Consider the following 25,482-nt stretch of genomic DNA (forward strand, 5'->3'; position numbering starts at 1 on the left):
GCCAAAGGATCCTGGGAGCTAGTGGAAGACTGCTGGTAGTGCTCCCAGAAGTTTCAGGCACCAACATGCTTCAAATGTTTTAAATAGCTGTGCAGGAGCTTCTGGGAGCTGATGACTAAACAAATTTGCAGAATTTGGTTTACGGACTGATAAATCTAATGTGTAAGCACACACACACACACAAAAAATGCCCTACATTAGCCACAGGTATGCTTGACAGGAAGACTGATCTATGTCTGAATGAAGATCAAAAATTAAGATGAGCTAAGGGGATCCGCCCACAGCCTAAACCAAAGGATCCACTATAAAAATCACAACACACGGGCCCCGCATCGGGCTCGCTGCTCAGCGGGAAGCCTGCTTCTCCCTCTCCCACTCCCCCTGCTTGTGTTCCCTCTCTAGCTGTGTCTCTCTCTGTCAAATAAATAAATAAAGTCTTTAAAAAAAAAAAATCACACCACACGGGAATATATACTAAGAGAGAAAGAAGCAAAAATAATGTCAAATGAATGCCTATGTGGAAAAAGTGGAAGAGAAGAGAAAAAGGGGCCCTCACTTGCTTTTAAACTAAGGAAAGTGGAAATATTCATAACATAAAATTTGACTATTAGGAGGCAACCTAGCATAAGATCTAAATTTATATACTGCAGAGTTAGAATGCCATGGGTTGATTCTGAGTTCCAACACTCACTAGTTGTATGGCTTAATTCAAGTTACTTAAATCTGTGCCTCAGTTTTCCTAATCAGAAAATGTGAACAATAATACCTACCTCACAGGCAATGATGAGTACTGAATGAATTAATACATGCAAAGCTCTTATAACAGTGCCCGGCACTTAGGAGGGGCTCAATATACATTAGTTATTAGTAGTAGTAGTAACAGTAATATTACTATGATCATGAACATCATCAAAAGAATGAGAAAAAAGAGTGAGAATTCTCTTTGCCCATCCTTTCAGAAGTAGTGTATATTCAGTATGTATGTATTCAGGGTGTCAGGGGGCAAGATGAGCATCACAAATATATTTAATATTAATAATTGTGAGTATTACAATTACAGTATTTTATGTTTAATAATCGCAAATATATTTAGTAGAGTTTCTGATCAGGAAGAGTTACACAGGATTTTACAATTGTCAAAACTCTTTGAACTGTAGACTTAAAATCTGTGCTTTTCATTCTATATAAATTATACCTCATTTTTTAAGGCAAAAACCAAAATGTTTGTGTACCTATCATTTGATTCCCTGATTCTATCTTTCTGACCTTTTCCTAATTGTTCTCTATGGCAGTGACTTGGGTCTCCAGACTATTCCTTACATACACCTTGCCTCAGGGCATTTGCATATGCTGTTTTCTCTGTCCACTGACATGGTCATGGCTTCCTGCTCTTACTTCCTTCAGTTCTTACTTCCTTCCTATTCAAATGTAAAATCTTGGAGAGCTTTCCTATCAACCTATACAAAATAACACACACAACTTAGTCACTCTGTATTTCTTAACTGATTTTATCTTTCTTCTTTGCACCTATTACCCCCAGACATATTAAAAGATGAATTGGTTTTTTAATTTGTTTATTATGTGTCCCTCTTTCTTAAATAGTAAGTTATACGAGAACAAGATTTCAAATGTCTTACATATTTCCTTTCTCACTCAAATATATTTAAGTTTTTAAAACTCCAGCACTTGGTTATTATGGATTATTATTATGAATTTTGCCACACCCATCCCCAAAAATTCGTATGTGAAGTCCTAATCCCCGGTATTTTAGAATGTGACTATATTTGAAGATAGAGCCTTTAAAGAGGTAATTAAGGTAAAATGAGGTCATACACATTGGCCCTAATCCAAATAAAAAGAGGTGATTAGGATACTATCAGAGGAAAGACCATGTGAAAACAGAGAAGGCAGCCATCTATATGCCACAGAGAAAGACCTCAGAATGAAACTGAGCCTGCTGACACATTGATTTTGGACCTCTAAAATCTGTGAGAAGAAAAATTTCTGTGGGTAAGCAACCTAGTCTGTGATACTTTGTTATGGCAGGTCTACCAAACTAATACACAGTTTAATCCAACTTTCCCTTATTCTACTCCTACTTGCAAACAGATGAACATGACCTTGAAAGAGCACCCCCCCAACCTCCATATGCTGCTTGTTATCATTTTAACACTATAAACTCACATCACACTACAAGTAGACTTTCAGTGCTTTGCTGCAATCCTGCAACAGTTCCTACTCAAATCAATCTCCATCCATCAGGAAACGTTTGCACCTTGTTTGCCTTTCTCAGATTGCTATATCCACACTTTTTCCTCTTAGCCCATCATTACACTTCTACATTTAGCAGAGAAGACATAAACAGTCAGAAGAGTACTTTGCGTACTGCCATGTTGAATGTATCAACTTGCTTGTTGCTATTACTGCCAAGCCTAAATCTGCAAGTCCAGGTGTTAAAATGGATGACTATCCTTTTAGGAGTGCAACACCCTCTGCTCTCACATAGGATTTGACTGATGGATTGCACTTGTCTCTTCTGCATCATTTTTTCTTCTCTACTAAGTCAATGCTATCAATACAAAGATGCTATATGAATAATCATCTTAAAATAAACTAATTTGGCTCCACATCCCTCTTCAGCTGTTCTTCCAGCACCCTGCTCACCTTTAATACAAACCTTCTGGAAAGAATTATGTATAACTACTGTCCCCATATCCCATATCCCTAACCTCGTATTTTCTCTTACAACCAACAGGCGTTAGCCCCTGCCGCCATATGGAAACCTTATTTGATACAGTCACATTCAATGGTTAAGTTCAATGGTCAATCCTCAAGCACCCTTTTACATAATTCCTAAGCAGCATTTGACATAGCTTGGCCAAAAACCTTGTACTCTTTTTTTTTCTTTCATCTGTAGAATTTAGTGATTCATCCCTTACATACAGCACCCAGTGCTCATCACAAGTACCCTCCTTAATACTCATCACCTGTTTAACACATCCCCTCCAGTAACCATCAGTTTATTTTCCATAGTTAAGTCTGTTTCTTGATTTGTCTCTCTTATTTTTTTCCTTTGCTCATTTGTTTTGTTTCTTAAAACCACGTAAGAGTGAAACCATATGGTATTTTTCTTTCTCTGACTTATTTCACTTAGCATAATACTCTCTAGCACCATCCACATCACTGCAAATGGCAAGATTTCATTATTTTTATGGCTGAGCCATATTCCAGTATAGATGATAGATAGATAGACAGATAAATAGACAGATAGATACTACATCTTGTTTATCCATTAATCAGTTGATGGACATTTGGGCACTTTCCATAATTTGGCTATCGTTGATAATGCTGCCATAAACACTGGGGTGCATGTATTCCTTCAAATTATTATTTATGTATCCTTTGGGTAAATACCTAGTAGGGCAATTGCTGGGCCGTAGGGTATTTCTATTTTTAACTTTTTGAGGAACCCCCATATTGTTTTCCAGAGTGGCTGCACCAGTTTCCACTCCCACCAACAGTGCAAGAGGGTTCCCCTTTCTCCGCATCCTCGCCAACATCTGTTGTTTCCTGTGCAACATTTTTTTTACATCTCTTATTTGATCTTGCAGCAAATTCTGTTGGCTCCTTCAGATTTGACCCACTTCTTACCAATTCCACTGCTGCCACCTCTAGACCAAGCCACCATCACCATCTTGACATACTGCCTTAACTTCTTTTTTTAAATTTGTTTAAGGTTTTTTTTTTAAGATTTTATTTATTTTTTTGACAGAGAGATAGAGAGCACAAGTAGGCAGAGAGACAGGCAGAGGGAGAGGGAGAAGCAGGCTTCCCCCTGAGCAGAGTGCCCGACATGGGGCTCGATCCCAGGACCCTGGGATAATGACCCAAGCCGAAGGCAGCCACTTAACTGACTGAGCCACCCAGGAGCCCAAGCCTTAACTTCTTTTTTAAAAAATAACTTTATTGAGCTCTGAGAGCAAGATGGCGGAGGAGTAGGAGACCTGGATTTCGTCTGGTCTCAGGAATTCAGCTGGATAGGGATCAAACCACTCTGAACACCTACAAACTCAACAGTAGATCAAAGAAAAGAATAGCGGCAACTCTCTGAACAGAAAAGCAACCACTTTCTGGAAGGTAGGACGTGCGAAGTGAATCCGAGGCGATATTCGGGAGGATAGACGGCAGGGGAGGGGGCCTCCGTCCGCTGCTTCTGGCAAGTGATAGAGCCGCAGAGCACAAAATCGGAACTTTTAGAAGTCGGCTCCACTGAGGGACGACACTCCGGTGGCTAAGTGGGGGGTGGAAACCACATGGGACAGTGTGGTCTCAGGACCCTCAGGGTCACAGAAAGACCGGGGATGCCTGAGTGAGGCAGAGCTCCCAGGTATCGGAGCAGGGAAGCCGGCTGCAGAGACGGAGCCAAGGAGCGGGCTCTCAGGTCGGGGTTGTCATAAACTGTGATCCGCGGCACAGTCAGGCCACTGCTCCTCCAGCAGGGACCCAATAAGCGGCAGATCCGGGGAGACTCCCCTTCCTCCCCTGGGAGGAGCGGCGCAGGAGCGCACCGCAGGGATCTGCTGGGTTTGGAGACTCCACACGGGGTCGTGAGCCAGAGATAGAAACACTTGGTCATAGGACGGGTGAGCACGGAGTGCAGCCGGAGACCGGGGAGACGGGAGTGACTGACTACTTTTCTCTGGGGGGTGCACTGAGGAGTGGGGCCCCGAGTTCTCGGCTCCTCTGGGGTGGAGATTGGGAGGCCACCATTTTCACTCTCCTCCTCCAAAGCTGTAGGGAAAGCTTGCAGGGAACAAAAGCTCCCGAAAGCAAACCCGAGCTGATTACTTAGGCCGGACCGGGCAAGGGCGGGGCAATTCCGCCTCGGGAAAAGACATTTGGGAACCACGGCAACAGGCCCCTCCCCCAGAAGATCAGTGAGAACAGCGGCCAAGACCAAGTTTACCCATCAATGAAAACGGCAGAACTCCAGCGCTAGGGGAACAATGCACATAGAATCCATGGCTTTTTTTACCATGATTCTTTAGTCTTTCAAAGTTAATTTTTTTTACCCTCTTTTTTTTTTTTTGAATTTTTTTTTTCCCTTTTTCAACCAACATCTTATCAATCCCTTTTTTAAAAAACATTTTTATTTTTCATTTTTAGAGTCATATTCTATCCCTTCAGAGTAGTTACCCGTATTTTTGGCATATATATATAAGTTGTTCTCTCTTTAAAATTTTGAGATAGTTTCTTCTAACAGATCAAAATATACCCTAAATCACTAATGTATGGTTTTTTTCTACTCTCCTGCCTGGTCACATTCTCTCCCTTTTTTTTTCTCTTTCTTTTTTTTTTTTGAATCCTCTTCTTTCTTTTTTCAAACAACTTCTTATCAATTCCTTTGATAAAATTTTTTATAATTTTCATCTTTACAGTCATATTCCATCCCTTCAGCATATCAACCCTTATTTTTGTACATATATAAGTTTTTCTTTCTTTAAAATTTTGGGAGGCACTTTCTTCTAACAGACCAAAATACACGCAAAATCTAGTCTGTGGCACTGATCTATGTACCAGCCTGATCATATTTGATCATATTCTGGTTTTTTTTTTTGTTTTGTTCTGTTTTTGTTTGTTTTTATCTTTATCTTTTCCTTTTTTTTTTTCTTTTTCTTTTTTCTCTCTTTCCCTTTCTTTTCCCCCTGCTTCAGGTCTTTTCTGATTTGTTTAGAGTATATTTTCTGGGGACGTTGTTACCCTGTTAGCATTTTGTTCTCTCATTAATCTATTCTCCTCTGGACAAAATGACAAGACGGAAGAAATCATCTCAACAAAAAGAACAAGAGGTAGTACCGACTGCCAGGGACCTACTTAATATGGACATTAGTACGATGTCGGATCTAGAGTTTAGAATCATCACTTTAAAGATACTAGCTGGGCTTGAAAAAAGCATGGAAGATATTATAGAAACCCTCTCTGGAGAAATAAAAGAACTAAAATCTAACCAAGTCGAAATCAAAAACACTATTAATGAGGTGCAATCAAAAATGGGGGTGCTAACTGCTAGGATAAATGAGGCAGAAGAGAGAATCAGTGAGATAGAAGACCAAATGATGGAAAATAAAGAAGCTGAGAAAAAGAGAGATAAACAACTACTGGATCACAAGGGCAGAATTCGAGAGATAAGCGATACCATAAGACAAAACATTAGAGTAATTGGGATCCCAGAAGAGGAAGAAAGAGAGAGAGGGGCAGAAGGTATTTTGGAGCAAATTATAGCAGAGAACTTCCCTAATTTGGGGAAGGAAACAGGCATCAAAATCCAGGAAGCACAAAGAACCCCTCTCAAAATCAATAAAAATAGGTCAACACCCCGACATTTAATAGTAAAACTTCCAAGTCTCAGAGACAAAGAAAAAATCCTGAAAACAGCTCGGGAGAAGAGATATGTAACCTACAATGGTAGAAACATTAGATTGGCAAGAGACCTATACACAGAGATCTGGCAGGCCAGAAAGGACTGGCAGGATATATTCAGAGCACTAAATGAGAAAAATATGCAGCCAAGAATACTATATCCAGCTAGGCTGTCATTGAAAATAGAAGGAGAGAGAAAAAGCTTCCAGGACAAACAAAAACTAAAGGAATTTGCAAACACAAAACCAGCCCTACAAGAAATCTTGAAAGGGGTCCTCTAAGCAAAGAGAGAGCCTAAAAGCAACATAGACCAGAAAGGAACACAGACAATATACAGTAACAGTCACCTTACAGGCAATACAATGGCACTAAATTCCTGTCTTTCAATAGTTACCCTGAATGTAAATGGGCTAAATGCCCCAATCAAAAGACATAGGCTATCAGATTGGATTAAAAAACAAGACCCATCGATATGCTGTCTCCAAGAGACTCATTTTAGACCCAAAGACACCCCCAGATTGAAAGTGAGGGGGTGGAAAACCATTTACCATGCTAATGGGCACCAAAAGAAAGCTGGGGTGGCAATCCTTATATCAGACAAATTAGATTTTAAACCAAAGACTGTAATAAGAGATGAGGAAGGACACTATATCCTACTTAAAGGGTCTATCGAACAAGAAGATCTAACAATTGTAAATATCTATGCCCCTAACATGGGAGCAGCCAATTATATAAGACAATTGATAAAAAAAGCAAAGAAACACATCGACGACAATACAATAATAGTGGGGGACTTTAACACCCCCCTCACTGAAATGGACAGATCATCTAAACAAAAGATCAACAAGGAAATAAAGACTTTAAATGATACACTGGATCAAATGGACTTCACAGACATATTCAGAACATTCCATCCCCAAGCAACGGAATACACATTCTTCTCTAGTGCTCATGGAACATTCTCCAGAATCGATCACATCCTAGGTCATAAATCAGGTCTCAACCGGTACCAAAAGACTGGATCATTCCCTGCCTATTTTCAGACCACAATGCTTTGAAACTAGAACTCAATCACAAGAGGAAAGTCGGAAAGAACTCAAATACATGGAGGTTAATGAGCATCCTACTGAAGAATGAATGGCTCAACCAGGAAATTAAAGAAGAATTAATAAAATTCATGGAAACCAATGAAAATGAAAACACAACTGTTCAAAATCTTTGGGATGCAGCAAAGGCAGTCCTAAGAGGAAAGTATATAGCAATACAAGCCTTTCTCAAGAAACAAGAAAGGTCTCAAGTACACAACCTAACCCTACACCTAAAGGAGCTGGAGAAAGAACAGCAAATAAAGCCTAAACCCAGCAGGAGAAGAGAAATAATAAAGATCAGAGCAGAAATCAATGAAATAAAAACTAAAAGAACAGTAGAACAGATCAACGAAACTAGGAGCTGGTTCTTTGAAAGAATTAACAAGATTGATAAACCCCTGGCCAGACTTATCAAAAAGAAAAGAGAAATAACCCAAATCAACAAAATCATGAATGAAAGAGGAGAGATCACAACCAACACCAAAGAAATACAAACAATTATAAGAACATATTATGAGCAACTCTATGCCAGCAAATTAGATAGCCTGGAAGAAATGGATGCATTCCTAGAGATGTATAAACTACCAAAACTGAACCAGGAAGAAGTAGAAAACCTGAACAGACCTATAACCACTAAGGAAATTGAAGCAGTCATCAAAAATCTCCCAAAACACAAAAGCCCAGGGCCAGATGGCTTCCCAGGGGAATTCTACCAAACATTTCAAGAAGAATTAATACCTATTCTTCTGAAACTGTTCCAAAAATTAGAAATGGAAGGAAAACTTCCAAACTCATTTTATGAGGCCAGCATTACCTTGATCCCAAAACCAGACAAAGACCCCATCAAAAAGGAGAATTACAGACCAATATCCCTGATGAACATGGATGCAAAATTCTCACCAAAATACTAGCCAATAGGATCCAACAGTACATTAAAAGGATTATTCACCATGACCAAGTGGGATTTATCCCTGGGCTGCAAGGTTGGTTTAACATCCGCAAATCAATCAACATGATACAATACATTAACAAAAGAAAGAACAAGAATCATAGGATCCTCTCAATAGATGCAGAAAAAGCATTTGACAAAGTACAGCATCCTTTCTTGATCAAAACTCTTCAGAGTATAGGCATAGAGAGTACATACCTCAATATCATAAAAGCCATCTATGAAAAACCTACAGCAAATATCATTCTAAATGGGGAAAAACTGAGAGCTTTCCCCCTAAGGTCAGGAACGCGGCAGGGATGTCCACTATCACCACTGCTTTTCAACATAGTATTAGAAGTCCTAGCCACAGCAATCAGACAACAAAAAGAAATAAAAGGCATCCAAATTGGCAAAGAAGAAGTCAAACTCTCACTCTTTGCAGATGATATGATACTTTATGTGGAAAACCCAAAAGACTCCACTCCAAAACTGCTAGAACTCATACAGGAATTCAGTAAAGTGGCAGGATATAAAATCAATGCACAGAAATCAGTGGCATTCCTTTACACCAACAACAAGACAGAAGAAAAAGAAATTAAGGAGTCGATCCCATTTACAATGGCACCCAAAACCATAAGATACCTAGGAATAAATCTAACCAAAGAGGCAGAGGATCTGTACTCAGAAAACTATAAAATGCTCATGAAAGAAATTGAGGAAGACACAAAGAAATGGAAAAACGTTCCATGCTCATGGATTGGAAGAACAAATATTGTGAAGATGTCAATGCTACCTAGAGCAATCTATACATTCAATGCAATCCCTATCAAAATACCATCCACTTTTTTCAAAGAAATGGAACAAATTATCCTAAAATTTGTATGGAACCAGAAAAGACCCCGAATAGCCAGAGGAATGTTGAAAAAGAAAAGCAAAGCTGGCAGCATCACAATTCCGGACTTCCAGCTCTATTACAAAGCTGTCATCATTAAGACAGTATGGTACTGGCACAAAAACAGACACATAGATCAATGGAACAGAATAGAGAGCCCAGAAATGGACCCTCAACTCTATGGTCAACTAATCTTTCACAAAGCAGGAAAGAATGTCCAATGGAAAAAAGACAGTCTCTTCAACAAATGGTGTTGGGAAAATTGGACAGCCACATGCAGAAGAATGAAACTGGACCATTTCCTTACACCACACACAAAAATAGACTCCAAATGGTTGAGAGACCTCAATGTGAGACAGGAGTCCAACAAAATCCTAAAGGAGAACACAGGCAGCAACCTCTTCGACCTCAGCCGCAGCAACTTCTTCCTAGAAAGATCGCCAAAGGCAAGGGAAGCAAGGGCAAAAATGAACTATTGGGACTTCATCAAGATAAAAAGTTTTGCAAAGCAAAGGAAACAGTCAACAAAACCAAAAGACAACAGACAGAATGGGAGAAGATATTTGCAAATGACATATCAGATAAAGGGCTAGTATCCAAAATCTATAAAGAACTTATCAAACTCAACACCCAAAGAACAAAGAATCCAATCAAGAAATGGGCAGAAGACATGAACAGACCTTTTTCCAAAGAAGACATCCAAATGGCCAACAGACACATGAAAAAGTGCTCAACATCGCTCGGCATCAGGGAAATCCAAATCAAAACCTCAATGAGATACCACCTCACACCAATCAGAATGGCTAAAATTAACAAGTCAGCAAACGACAGATGTTGGCGGGGATGCGGAGAAAGGGGAACCCTCCTACACTGTTGGTGGGAATGCAAGCTGGTGCAGCCACTCTGGAAAACAGTATGGAGGTTCCTCAAAAAGTTGAAAATAGAGCTACCATACGATCCAGCAATTGCACTACTGGGTATTTATCCCAAAGATACAAATGTAGGGATCCGAAGGGGTACGTGCACCCTGATGTTTATAGCAGCAATGTCCACAATAGCCAAACTGTGGAAAGAGCCAAGATGTCCATCGACAGATGAATGGATAAAGAAGCTGTGGTATATATATACAATGGAATATTATGCAGCCATCAAAAAATGAAAGCTTTCCATTTGCAATGACGTGGATGGAACTGGAGGGTATTATGCTGAGGAAATAAGTCAGTCTGAGAAAGACATGTATCATATGATCTCACTGATATGAGGAATTCTTAATCTCAGGAAACAAACTGAGTTTTGCTGGAGTGGTGGGAGGGATGGGGTGGCTGGGTGATAGACATTGGGGAGGGTATGTGCTATGGTGAGCCCTGTGAATTGTGTAAAACTGTTGAATCTCAGATCTGTACCTCTGAAACAAATAATACATTATATGTTTAAAAAAAAAAAAGAAGAAGATGATAGCAGGAAGGGAAGAATGAAGGGGGGGAAGAACCATGAGAGACTATGGACTCTGAAAAACAAACTGAGGGTTCTAGAGGGGAGGGGGGTGGGAGGATGGGTTAGCCTGGTGATGGGTATTACAGAGGGCACGTTCTGCATGGAGCACTGGGTGTTATATGCAAACAATGAATCATGGAACACTACATCAAAAACTAATGATGTAATGTATGGTGATTAACATAACATAATAAAATTAAATTAAATTTAAAAAAAATGTAAAAAAAAAAAAAAAGAAAAAGAAAATATGGGATTCTACCCTGTCCATTGTCCATTCTTGGACATTGCACATTTTTCTTTCCTGTAGCAAGAACCCCAAGGCAACCTGACTAGTGTACCTCTAGGTAACAGCCCAGCCAAAAAGGGTACTAGCCTATTCAAACTTAATTCTGTTTGTATCAACATGGTCCTAGAAAATGAGGATAATAAGCTCTTGGCTGTGTATACTACTAACTGAATCCCCCTATAATGGCCCATGTGGGCCAACAGGGAAGGTATTTGTAATGTTTGTAAAACTGTCTTTTTCCTACTTACATTTAACTCTTCCATATGAAAGGTCTCAATCAGAGTAAGAGATGATTGACAAAAAGAGATGAGGTTGTATTTATTGAGCTAAGACACACCATATTTCATGGCTTTGTAGGGAGATTATAATCTTGACACCTTGGGAGAAAACAGATTGTATCCCAATAGATGGAGGAAAGGGGTGGTGTCAGTTCATGTTCTCCCTGTCACCTAGATCCAGCATTAGAGCCTGGCAAAATCATCACAGGGCCTGCCTGAATGAAACAACTCCTGTGGCTGCCAGTCTGACTACCATTTCATTTGTCACCTAAATTGATAATTTCTGAAGAGAAGTGATTTATAGTCTTTTGTAGGTTTGAATTTTAATATAAGCATATATTACTTTCAGAAGAAAACTATTACCTTAATTATAAAAAGGAAAGTATTCCTTTAATTTATCCTACAGTTATAATTGGGTGTCTACAAAGATGCCAACAATGTGCTAGGCACTAAACATAAAAGATATAAAAAGACATAAGCCCTGCCTTCTGGTTTGGGGTCCAGTAGGAGAGACAGAGGAATACTGGAGTAGAGGTAAGAAAGGAGATACGTGAAACATTAGGAATGATTCCAAAATGTGAAACTCTTTTTAAAGTAGTTATTATATATAATTATTAATGTTGGGACAATGCAACAACAGACAAAATAATTGAGCACGTAGAGATTGAAAGAAGAGTGAAGTTTTATAGAGTGTTTGTAAGGCAAATGCCACTTCTCAAGACTGTTTGTTATACATTGGTCTTTGTAGTCACAATTGTATATACGAATATGCATTCTATGAAAATGCCATGAATGACAAAGCCTAAACTATATGTTAATAGGACTTTATAAGCAATAGATTATCATTAAAATATACTGAAATTAAGTCTTCATGAAGAAGGCTTATAAAAAGCTATTTATGACTCTCAAAAAGATAATGAAATTAAGTAGTTTTAAAAAATGTATTCATCAACCTAAAAATTGCTCACCATTTATTTGTTTTAGGTATTTATTGACAGCTCAGTATTCACCTTATAAAATGGCAATCCAGTAGTTTAAGCTTGTTCATTAATAGTTACCAAGAGGGGAAAACATAAATCCAAAATGTTCAACTGGATATAAAACCTAGAGATTTAAGACAACAGTAGAGCATGTAGACAGTTCCCAATAGACATCTGCCAGTGAGCTGGCCATCTTCTGTCATAAATCACATGATTAAAAAGAAAATAACTTTCCACTGAGACATCAAACCATTAGAAAATCTTAACCTCAGCTTCTGAGCTGGCCTTAAAGCTTTTGAATTCTTCATAACAAAACATGTAAGGAATGAATTACAAGTATTCCTTATTTGAAATGTGGAGGGTAACGGCTATTTCTTGTCTAGGCTTTCTTTCCAAAGAATTTATTTGTAGAAGACAATGAAAAATAATATTAAATTATCTTTTTAAAATTATATCAGAATCACTCTGCTCCAGCTGGCAATTAGTAGGAGACAAAAAGAAAGTAAAGTCAAAGAAAAGCCCAGAACCCTAGTACACAAAAGGCAGCACAAAGGAGAGGATGCAGAAGGGATTTAGCCACAAAAAACCCTAGAAGTAAAATTGGTTAGCGCTCCTTTCCAAATTTTTATCGTATAGATGCACAAACTTTAATAAAATTTTATTTGCCTGCTTGAATATTTTAATATACTGATTTTTTACCTTAATGATACCTGAAAGAAATGCATACACTTCCCAAAAATAGAGTTCGGAAGTATTAACAGGTAAAATATTCAAAATCCTCCACTCAAAAAATAAAAAATAAAAAATAAAGCCCACCTTCATAAAGCTACTATATATTTATTACCTTGATTTGCAGCTTGAGTTTATGTTTTTTATTTCTTGCAACCTTCTTGGTGAAGTTATTAATCATAAATTAAGTGCCTTAAAAGACAGGCAATTAGAGGGAAGAAGTAAATAAAGAATTAAAAATCAGAATATTGATTAATTAGTCCCCAATTAACAGTAAAGTAAATTATTATATACTCAAAGAATGAAAATTCATATTTTTATTAGCAAAGCAATCTTGTCATAAAATTGTTAATGACTGTAACTTGTTTATCAATATAAAGCAATCTAATATAATGGAGTATATAATCCAGTAATACAAAACACAGAAACATTATAAACTAAGGAAATTTTCCAAAAATACATGAGAAAGGGAAAGATATAATACAAGATTTAAAAGTTGAGCAGGGATTACCATTATATGTACATGCAAATGAACAACCAACCCAAAAACAAGGCAACATTTTCCCTGTTGTCTGGGAAAACTACTAATTAATTCAATTAAGGATTATGCTAATTAAAGAACTGTCTGTACATTCAAATTAAATACTGTTTTTGACAAAATATATTTTAGGATGAAATGTGTCCTTTTATACTTTGTGGGTGGAAATATAAAATGATAACTTCTTTGGAAAGAAATGTGGTTTATTAAAAATAAATATGATTTTTTACCTATTTTCTTAAAAATAATCATATACTTTGAAACAATAATTTCTCTACTAGAAAACCCTCTGTAAAATCATATACTTTGAAACAATGATTTCTCTACTGGAAAACTCTCTGTAAAAAACCCATATTAGAGAAGATGACAGAGTAGTAGGGGGACCCTGGGCTTGCCTCATCCCTCAAACACAGCTAGGTCAACATCAAATCATTTTGAACAACAAGGAAATCGATCTGAGGATTAAGAAAACAATCTGCACAACGGGAGGGAGAGAACGAGGCAGAAGCAAGGTTCAGAGATGTGAATTGAGGGAGAGAAAAGCCTCAGTGCCATGGAGGGGAAGCCTTTTCGTAGAGAGAAGTCAGAGAGAGAATGGGAGAGAGAGCGGCGCACAGGGTTCTCACAAGGTGCTGTGGGTGTAGGGATCCCCTGAGTCACACTGGGAGAGAATGGTCCCCTTCCTGGAGTACATTTGGAAGAGGGTATATTGCCATGTAGTTTTTAATTTCTTCTTTAATTTCCTCATCGCCCATTCATTTATGCCCAAGTTAGGGGCATAAATATTTACAATTGTTAGATCTTCCATAAATTTCAATAAAATCCATATCATAGGAGTCCCAGAAGAAGAAGAGTAGGAAAAAGGAGCAAAAGGTTTATTTGAGCAAATCACAACTGGGAACTTCCCTAATCTGGGGAAGGAAACAGGCATTCAAGTCCAAGAGGCACAAAGAACTCCCTTCAAAATCAACAAAAACAGGACAGCACCAAGACATATCATAGTGAAACTTGCAAAATACAAAGAAGTAGAGATCATTCTGAAAGCTAGGCACAAAAAGTCCTTAACCTATAAGGGTAGACACATAAGGTTAGCAGCAGACCTGTCCACAGAAAATTGGCAGGCCAGAAGACAGTAGCATGATATATTCAACATGCTAAATGGGAAGAATATGCAGCCAAGAATACTATATATGCAGCAAGGCTGTCATTCAGAGTAGAAGGAGAGATAAAGAGTTTCCAAGACAGGCAAAAACTAAAGGAGTTCATGAATACTAAACACTAAGTTCGGCAAGAAATACTAAAGCAGACCCTTTGAGTGGGAAAGAGAGACCAAAAGCAACACAGACCAGAAAGGAACAGAGACAATCTACAGGAACAGGGTCGTTATAGGTAATATAATGGTACTATATTCATATCTATCAATAATTACTCTGAATGTAAATGCAATGGATGCTCCAATCAAAAGACATGGGGTATCAGAATGGTTGAAAAAACAAGACCCATCAATTCTCTGCTTACAAGAGACTCATTTTTGACCCAAAGACATCTCCAGATTGAAAGGTAGGGGTGGAGAACCATCTATCATGTTAATGGACATCAAAGGAAAGTTGGAGTAGCCATACTTATATAAGACAAACTAGATTTTAAACCAAAGACTATAATAAGAGATGAAGAAGGGCACTATATCATAAGAAAGGGGTCTATCCAACAAGAAGATCTAACAATTGTAAATATTTATGCCCCCAACTTGGGAGCAGCCAGATATATAAATCAATTGATAACAAACTTAAAGAAACTCATTGATAATAATACCATAATAGTAAGGGACTTTAACATCCCACTCACAGCAATGGACAGATCATCTAAGCAGAAGATCCACAAGGAAACAATGGCTTTGAATGACAAACAGGTCCAGATGGACTTAACAGATATATTCAGAGCATTTCATCCTAAAGCAGCAGAATATACAGTCTTTTTGAGTGCAATTAGAACATTCTCCAGAATGGATCACATTCTGGGCCACAAATCAGGCCTCAACAAGTACAAAAAGATTAAGATCATACCATGCACATTTTTAGACCACAACACTATAAAACTTGAAGTCAACTACAACAAAAAATTTGGGAAGACCACAAATACATAGAGGTTAAAGAACATCCTACTAAAGAATGAATGGGTAATGAGGAAATTAAAGAAGAAATTTAAAAAATACATGGAAGCAAATGAAAATGAAAACACGACTGTCCAAAACCTTTGGGACCCACCAAAGTTGATCCTAAGAGGGAAAGGTATAGCAATATAGGCCTTCCTCAAGAAGCAAGAAAAGTCTAACCTAACCTTACACAACCTAACCTTACACCTAAAGGAGCTGGAAAAAGAACAGCAAACAAAGCCAAAATCTAGTAGAAGGGAAATAATGAAGATTAGAGAAGAAATAAATAATATAGAAATCAAAAAAGCAGTAAAACAGATGAATGAAACCAGGAGCTGGTTTTTTGAATGAATTAACAAAACTGATAATCCTCTACCCAGAGTTACCAAAAAGAAAAGAGAAAGGACAAACAAATAAAATCACAAATGAAAGAAGAGAGATCACAACCAACACCATAGAAATACAAACAATTATAAAAGAATATTATGAGCAATTATATGCCAACAAATTGGGCAATCTGGAAGAAATGGATAAATACCTAGAAACATATAAACTACCAAAACTGAAACAGTAAGAAATAGAAAATTTGAACAGACCCCATGACCAGTAAAGAAATTGAGTCAGTAATCAAAAATCTCCCAACAAACAAGAGTCCAGGGCCAGATGGCTTCCCAAGGGAATTCTACCAGATATTTAAGGAAGAATTAATTCCTATTCTTCTGAAGCTATTGCAACAAAATAGAAATGAAAGGAAAACTAATTCACTCTATGAGGCCAGCATTACCTTGATCCCAAAAAGACAAAGACCCCACTAAAAAGGAGCATTACAGACCAGCATCCCTGATGAACATGGATACAAAAATTCTCAACAAGATATTACCAAATTGAATCCAACAGTACATTGAAAGGATTACTCACCATGATCAAATGGGATTTATTCCTGGGCTGCAGGGTGGTTCAATATCCACAAATCAATCAACATGATACACCACATTAATGAAAGAAAGGATAAGAACCATATGATCCTCTCAATAGATGCAGAAAAAGCATTTGACAAAATACAGAATCCTTTCTTGATAAAAAAACCCTCAAGAAAATAGGGATAGAAGAAACATACCTCAACATCATAAAGGCCTATATGAAAGACCCATAGCGAATATCATCCTTAATGGGGAAAATATGAGAGCTTTTCCTCTGTGGTCAGGAACAAGACAGGGATGTCCACTCTCATCACTGTTGTTCAACTCAGTACTGGAAGTCCTAGTCTCAGCAATCAGACAACAAAAAGAAATAAAAGGCACCCAAATCTGGAAGGAAGAAGTCAAACTTTCACACTTCACAGATGACATGATGTCCTATGTAGAAAAGAGAAAGGACCCAAATTTTCAGTAGAGAAAAATTGCTAGAACTGATACATGAATTTAGCAAAGTTGCAAGATATAAAATCAATGTACAGAAATCTGTTGCACTTCTATACACCAATAATGAAGCAGCAGAAAGAGAAATCAAGGAATTGATCCCATGTACAATTGCCCCAAAAAACATAAGATACCTAGGAATAAACCTAACCAAAGAGGTAAAAGATCTGTATGCTGAAAGTTATAGAACACTTATGAAAGAAATTGAAGAAGACACAAAGAAATGGAAAAACATTCCATGCTCATGGATTAGAAAAACAGATATATCTAAAATGTCTACACTACCCAAAGCAATCTACACATTCAATACAATCATGATCAAAATAACACCAGCAGTTTTCACAGAACTAGAACAAACAATCCTAAAACTTGTATGGAACCATAAAAGAACCTGAATAGCCAAAGTAGTTGAAAAAGAGAAGAAAAGCAGGAGGCATCATGATCCCAGACTTCAGACTGTATTACAAAGCTGTAATCATCAAGAGAGTATGGTACTGGCACAAAAACAGTCACACAGATCAATGGAACAGAATAGAGAAACCAGAAATGGACCCACAACTATATGGTCAACTAATCTTTGACAAAGCAGGAAAGAATATCCAATGGAAAAAAGGCAGTCTCTTCAACAAATGGTGTTGGGAAAACTGAACAGCCACATGCAAAAGCATGAAACTAGACCACTTTCTTACACCATACACAAAAATAAATTCAAAATGGATGAAAGACCTAAATGTGAAACAGAAAACCATCAAAATCCTAGTGGAGAAAGCAAGCAGCAACCTCTTTGACCTTAGCCATAGCAACTTCTTACTAGACACATCACCAGAGGCAAGGGAAACAAAACCAAAAATGAACTATTGGGACCTCATCAAGATAAAAGGCTTCCGCACAGTGAAGAAAACAATCAACAGAACTAAAACACAACCGACAGAATGGAAGAAGATATTTGCAAATGACATATCAGCTAAAGGGCTAGTATCCAGAATCTATAAGGAACTCATCAAAACCAACACCCCAAAAATAAATAATCCAGTTAAGAAATGGACAGAAGACATGAGCACACATTTCTTCAAAGAAGACATACAAATAGCTAACAGACAATATAAAAAAATGCTCAACATTACTCATGATCATGGAAATACAAATTAAAACCAGGATGAGATACCACCTTACACCTGTCAGAATGGCTAAAATTAACAACTCATGAAAAAACAGATGTTGGTTGAGGATGCAGAGAAAAGGGAACCCTCTTACATTGCTGGCAGGAATGCAAACTGGTGTAGCCACTCTGGAATACAATATGGAGGTTCCTCAAAAAGTTAAAAATAGAACTACCCTAGGACCCAGCAACTACACTACTAGGTATTTATCCAAAGGATACAAAAATGCTGATTCAAAGGGGCATATGCACCCCAATGTTTATAGCAGCACTATCAATGATAGCCAAATTATGGAAGGAGCCCAAATGTCCATCGACTGATGAAGAGATAAAGAAGTGGTACACACACACACACACACACACACACACACACACACACAGTGGAATATTAGCCATCAAAAAGAATGAAATCTTGCCATTTGCAACAACATGGATGGAACTAGAGTGTATTATGCTAAGTGAAATAAGTCAGTCAGAGAAAGATAAATATCATATGATTTCACTCATATGTGGAATTTAAGAAACAAAACAGATGAACATAGGGGAAGGGAAGGAAAAATAAAATAAGACAAAAACAGAGAGGGAGGCAAACCATAAGAGACTCTTAACTATAGAGAACAAACTGAGGGTTGCTGGAGGGGAGGTGGTTGGGGGGATGGGCTAGATATGTGATGGGTATTAAAGAGGGCACTTGTTGGGATGAGCACTGGGTGTTATAGGTAGGTGATAAATCACTAAATTCTACTCCTGAAACCAATACTATACTATATGTTAACTAACTTGAATTTAAATTTTAAAAAATAAATAAGTAAAAAATAAAAACCCCATATTAAAGGCTTTATACATGGAAATGCTATGAGGGCATTATTTATTTAAAAGAGTTCAAAATAGATACATAACTAATTGATAGCATATTATGCTGCTATTAGAAATTTATGCAATTTTGTAGTAACATGAAAAAAGCTTATAAGATACTATAAAATTCAACAAATTAACATACACAGTTGTTTATACACTATAATCACAACTATTGTTTTACTTATTTTTATAAAAGTACTAGAAAGAATAGGTGGGAATGTGTGGATTTTTTTGTTTTTCAATTCTTCCTATTATTTTTTCTAATTTTCAAATTATCCAGAAATAGCATATATTATCTGAATTATGAGAAATATGTTTTATTTGAAAGCAAGTAAGAAAAGCACCATGTAATAGTGATAAAGAATAAAATCCTTAGTTATGTGACACTTGTGCACGTGCATATGTGAGTACATGGGCACACACACAGTTATGATGAAGTGTAACAAATAGTATCAGACTCAAAGGATTGTCAAAAGTTGTTCACAAAACAGAGTAAATGAGAATGAAAGGAGGGCAGAACTTATCGTTAAAATAATGGCTGATTTATGGGGCACCTGGGTATCTCAGCTGGTTAGATGTCTGACTCTTGATTTCATCTCAGGTCATGATCTGAGGATCTTGGGATTGAGCCCCATGTTGGGGGGGGGGGCATGCTCAGTGGGGACTCTGTTTGAGATTCTCTCTCTCCTCTCCCTCTGCCCTTCCCCACCCTCTCCTAAAATAAACAAATAAATTTTTTAGTTAATTAAAAATTTAAAAATACAATAAAGTCTGATTTAAGTATTCTGTTTCCAGATTTTTCTCTCGTTTCCAAAAGTCTCCAGTGTTACAGAATCTATGTGACTTTGGAAAGATAAAAGTTTACACCCATGTCAAATTCTATTAAAACTCTACATTCTTTTCAAGAAATTGGCTAACTTCCCAAACCTGGAGTCTCATGCAAGATTCAGGAGCTATCTTTTCTGGTTGCATTTGTGGTTTTTGTTCCAAATAAATACCTTCCCAAAACCATCAGGACCAGTATTTAAAAGCAGTCATTGAAATTAGGGAAGACTACTTCACTTCCTATCACTGTCACTGTTGCAGCCTACATTTCATCAAATCCAACTCAGTTTTTACAGAAGAAACAACACGAATGAATTGTATGTCACTTACGTAAAGAAATTTTAATATATTAAAGACATACCTACTTGAACCCCAAAAGGTTCTTCCTTTCTATATAATTTAGATTAAAATGGCATACTAAATGAAGTACCTGAGAACTACAGTGATTGCTGCTATAGAAGAACATGGTCTCCTATCAATAGTATACTGTAATCTGAAAAAATCATTATTGAGTTAATGACAAAAAGATTCAAAAATCAAATTACTATGAGCAAAAACAACCTCCCTGTTAAAAGAAGGCACCCTATTATTTGTTTTTATTCAGACAAAAGAAAAATTTAAAAAGAAGATGCAGTGTATAAGAAATATAATCTATCCTATAGTCTGTTTTTAAATGTCTAATCTAAAAATGCTATTTTAAATCACCTTAATTCTCATTTTAATGCAATAATTAAATAATATTATGTCTCTGGGTCACGAAAAATTGTATGTCCATTTATCACTTGTGCCATTCATTGCCAATTAAATCAACTTCTGGAGACAATTTTTCTTTCAGTATCATTTACCAGAAATGAGCTATGGGGAATATGGTGGTAGGCTGGGGAACAGAGTGGGGCAGGACAGAAATGATTATCACCGTACTCAATTTTACCTCAACTGTTAGATTTCTTTTCTAGAAGTGAGATCTTTATAGTTTACATTAGAGCAGTGAGAAACAAGTTATTAATAGACAGTTTTTCTTATTACAGTTTATTTTTGAGTCAAGGTTCAAATTCCGAAAGCAAAAACTCATAAATTTTCTGCAAAGCTTTTATAGTTTTATACGTCAAATAGCAAAAGTATAAAGCTTCAAGATCAATAACATCTGATTTGTCCAAGGAAAGGCTCCACTATATGCGGCTAAATTGTTATAATGTTTTCTTTTGATTTTGATAAGCATAGTTAAATACATTCTAACCACTGACTGATATCCAAACAAATCAATAAGTACACTCCATTCCAAAATCTCTTATCTATTAATTTCAGTGGAATAAAACAGTGTGCAAACTGAGAAAGAAAATGCTGGTATGATTCCTCTCCTGCAAAAAACCATGATCAGTATAAAAATTCTCAGATTTCCCACATCCATTCAGCTCCACCCCAGCAGAACAGCAATCAACATTTTATTTTTCTTTTTGCTTCACATTTCTGGCAGATACCTACAAAGGCAGCAATCTGAGTCAATGAAACCTATAGTGATGCATTGGATATTTTTCTTTATGCCATTTTTAATTCCTGGTTATTCTCTGTCTTCTCATTTTATGAAATTATATTTCTCTTTGATCATACTTAAGTCATGTTTCTCTTCATCACATTTTTATATTCCTTCTTCATTCATCTCATTTCCTCTCTATATTCTCCCTTTTTTCACTTATAAAAGTCACTAGCCAGGATTTTTCTTTTCAATTTGCAATTGGCTCTGTAGGATATATTTGTCAGTTTTCTCTCCCATTCTTTCCCCAACTTCCCTGTATTTTCTTTCTCTTCTTTGGAGACAACACCATATCTCCTGGCCATCCCAATATTCCTCCATTATCTCCACCTACCATTTTACAGAAGCTCCTTTTCTCTTAGCCCAAACCTGAATGCACATTCTTTTTTTCTTTTCTTTTCTTTTTTTTTTTTTTTTTTGAGAGAGAGAACATGCGAATGCGAACAGGGGGAGGGACAGATAGAGGGAGAGAGAAAATCCTCAAACAGACTCCCCACTGAGCACAGAACCTGCCACAGGGATTAATCCCAGGATCCCTGATCCCATCACCTGAGCCGAAATCAAGAATCGGACATCTAATCAACTGAGCCAACCAGATGCTCCCTGAATGCATATTCTAAGTTCTCTCTTCATGCCAAACCAAAATGATAATTGTTGACACCTAAGAAAGACTGTGCTTATAGTCATATGCCAGTTCTGAGATATTGAAGGGAATAAATAATAGCAAAGGTATCACAACAATAAATGTTTGTATCAAAGAGCCAGAAATATAAAAAGTGTTGCGTTGTTGTTGTTGTTGTTGTTTTTCTAAAAACCCACCACTATATAGTACAGTTAGGGGTATTACACAGACTTTGATTCAAGTCCCACCTCTACCACCCTTTCATTTGGAGATATTGGAGAGATTAGTTTCCCTGCTAAACTCAGTTGTTCTCATGTTTACAAAGTGGCAATGAGAGCAATACCTACTTGTAAGGTCATGGTAAAGATTATATATATAAAATGAGAATCATAAGAACTGGCACATAGTAACTAACCAATACATATTAGCCATTGCTATCACTGTGATCAATAGTATGATGAGCAAAATAATTTAATACAACTTGAAAAGAGAAAAGCGTTTAAGAGTCATTCATATATAAGCTATTTATTTCACTCATTTGACAAATTGAAGTGCCTAAATGCTCTTAGCCCTGTGCTAGATGGTTGGGACAACTTACTTCACTGAGCTTATAATACAGCAATCCCAGATAAAATCAAAGACCTGTTGAAGATTAAGATTTCTGGGGCCAACATCACCATTAAGAGTACTGATTTTATGCCTTCACTTGCTTCTGACGGCCTGCCTCGCTGCCCGCACACTCTGCCATCATTCCACAGAAATGCTTCAATTACCAGCAGTCCTTTGCCAAATTAGGCCAGTGTCGAGGGCACTGGCTCCTCATCTCACTTGGGCCTATGACAAAGATGTAAAATTTGGTATAGATGCCCAAGCCTTAATGCTTCAAGGCGTAGACCATTTAGCCAATGCTGTAGCCATTACTATGGGGCCAAAGGGAAGAACAGTGATTACTTAACAGAGTTGGGGAAATTCCAGAGTAACAAAAGATGGTGTGATCATTGCAAAGTCCATTGACTTACAAGATAAATATAAAAATACTGGTGCTAAACTTGTTCAAGATGTTGCCAATAACACAAATGAAGAGGCTGGGGATGGCACCATGACTGCTACTGCCCTGGCACACTCTGTTGCCAAGGAAGGCTTTGAGAAGATTAGCAAAGGGGCTAATCCTGTGGCAATTGGGAGAGGTGTAATGCTAGCTGTTGATGCTGTAATTGCTGAACTTAGGAAGCAGTCTAAATCTGTGACAACCCCTGAAGACATTGCTCAGGTTGCCATGATTTCTGCAAATGGAGACAAAGAAATCTGCAACATTATCTCTGATGCAATGAAAATGCTTGGGAGAAAGGATATCATCACAGTAAAGGATGGAAAAACACTAAATGATGAATTAGAAATTATTGAAGATATGAAGTCTGATCGAGGTTGTATTTCTCCATACCTTATTAATACATCAAAAGCTCAGAAATGTGCGGGTGCCTGGGTGGCTCAGTCGGTTAAGCTTTGGACTCTTGATTTTGGCTCAGGTCATGATCTCAGGGTGGTGGGATCGAGCCCCGTGTTGGGCTTTCCGCTCAGCGGGGAGTCTGTTTTTCTCCATCTCTCTCTCTCACTCTCCCTCTGCCCCTCCCTCTGCTTGTGCACACATGCTCTCTCTCTAAAATAAAACTTAAAAAAAAGAGGTCAGAAATGTGAATTCCAAGATGCCTATGTTCTACCGAGTGAAAAGAAAATTCCTAGTGTCCAGTCCATTGTACCTGCTCTTGAAACTTCCAATGCTCATCATAAACCCTTGGTCATAATTGCTGAAGATACTGATGGAGAAGCTCTGAGTACAGTGGTTTAGATAGGCTAAAAGTTGGTTTTCAGGTTGTAGCAGTCAAAGCTCCAGGTTTTGGTGACAGTAGAAAGAACCAACTTAAAGATGTGGCTATTGCTACTGATGGTACAATGTTTGCAGAAGGATTGACTCTAAATCTTAAAGATGTTCAGCCTCACAACTTAGGAAAAGTTGGAGAGGTCACTGTGACCAAAAATGATGCCATGCTTTTAAAGGAAAAGATGACAAAGCCCAAACTGAAAAATGTATTCAAGAAATCATTGAGCAGTTAGATAGTTCAACCAGTGAATATGAAAAGAAAAGGCTGAATGAACATCTGGCAAACTCTGAGATGGAGTAGCTGTGCTGAAGGTTGGTGAGACAAGTGACAATAAAGTGAATGAAAAGAAAGACAGAGTTTCAGGTGCCCTCAGTGTTCTGAGAGGGGCTTGTACCCTGCTTTGGCGCATTCCAGCCTTGGATTCAATAACTCCAGCTAATGAAGATCAAAAACTTGCTATAGAAATTGTTAAGAGGACACTCAAAATTCCTTCAATAACCATTGCTAAGAATTCCGGTGTTGAAAGAGCATTGACAGTTGAGAAAATTATGCAAAGTTAGTTGGTTATGACACTATGCTTGGAGATTTTGTGAATATGGTGGAAAAATGAATCACTGATCCAACTAAGATTGTAAGAACTGCTTTACTGAATGCAGCTGAAGTGGCCGCTCTGTTAACTACAGCTAATTACAGTTGTAATCACTGGAATTCCTAAAGAAAAAAAGGACCTTGGAACGGACGCAATGGGTAGAATAGGAGGTGGTATGGGAGGTGGCACATTCTAGTTCTAGAATAGTGCTTCACCATTATTAATGAGCTGTGAGAGGAAGATCAAGGCAGAGCTCCTCAACAATAACTTCAGAGAAGTCAGCTGAAGAAAATGATTGAAGAAAAGGCTGGCCAGGCGCCTGGGTGGCTTAGTCGGTTAAGTGGCCAACTCTGGATTGCGGCTCAGGTCATGATCTCAGGGTCATGAGATCAAGCCCCGCGATTGGCTCCATGCTCATCGGGGAGCCTGCTTGAGGATTCTCTCTCTCCCTCTGCCCCCTCCCAAGATGAATAAATAAATCTTTAAAAAAAAAAAAAAGGCTGATATTTAAGAAAATCACTATAAGCATCCATTACTGATTTGACAACATATAATGCTTTACTGCTGTCATTGCCCATACCTACAGATCATTTACTTTGTATTTTTGAATAAAAAGACATTTGTACATTCCGGATTACTGAGGACAAGAGCCATGTACCGATGTACTGCTTTCAACTTAAATCACTGAGGCATTGTAGCTATTATTCTGTCAAAAATCGGGATTTTAGTGCTTGCCATAACCAGATGAAAATTTAAGAAGCAGTCTTTCTGTGGAGAGTAAGAATAATTGCATACGATGTAGAGAAATATCC

General features: G+C 37.6%; 1 protein-coding gene and 1 pseudogene across 4 annotated transcripts in view; one reads left to right on the plus strand and one right to left on the minus strand.

Annotated features, from left to right (window-relative positions):
- GALNT13 (polypeptide N-acetylgalactosaminyltransferase 13) overlaps positions 1–25,482 on the minus strand; it is a 781,779-nt gene that overhangs the window by 462,714 nt on the left and 293,583 nt on the right. The window lies entirely within an intron of this gene.
- Positions 22,658–24,902, plus strand: LOC116635985 (annotated as a pseudogene).

The sequence above is a fragment of the Phoca vitulina genome, unplaced genomic scaffold (genome assembly GCF_004348235.1).
Source record: "Phoca vitulina isolate PV1807 unplaced genomic scaffold, GSC_HSeal_1.0 scaffold1, whole genome shotgun sequence".
In the NCBI taxonomy this organism is placed as follows: domain Eukaryota; kingdom Metazoa; phylum Chordata; class Mammalia; order Carnivora; family Phocidae; genus Phoca; species Phoca vitulina.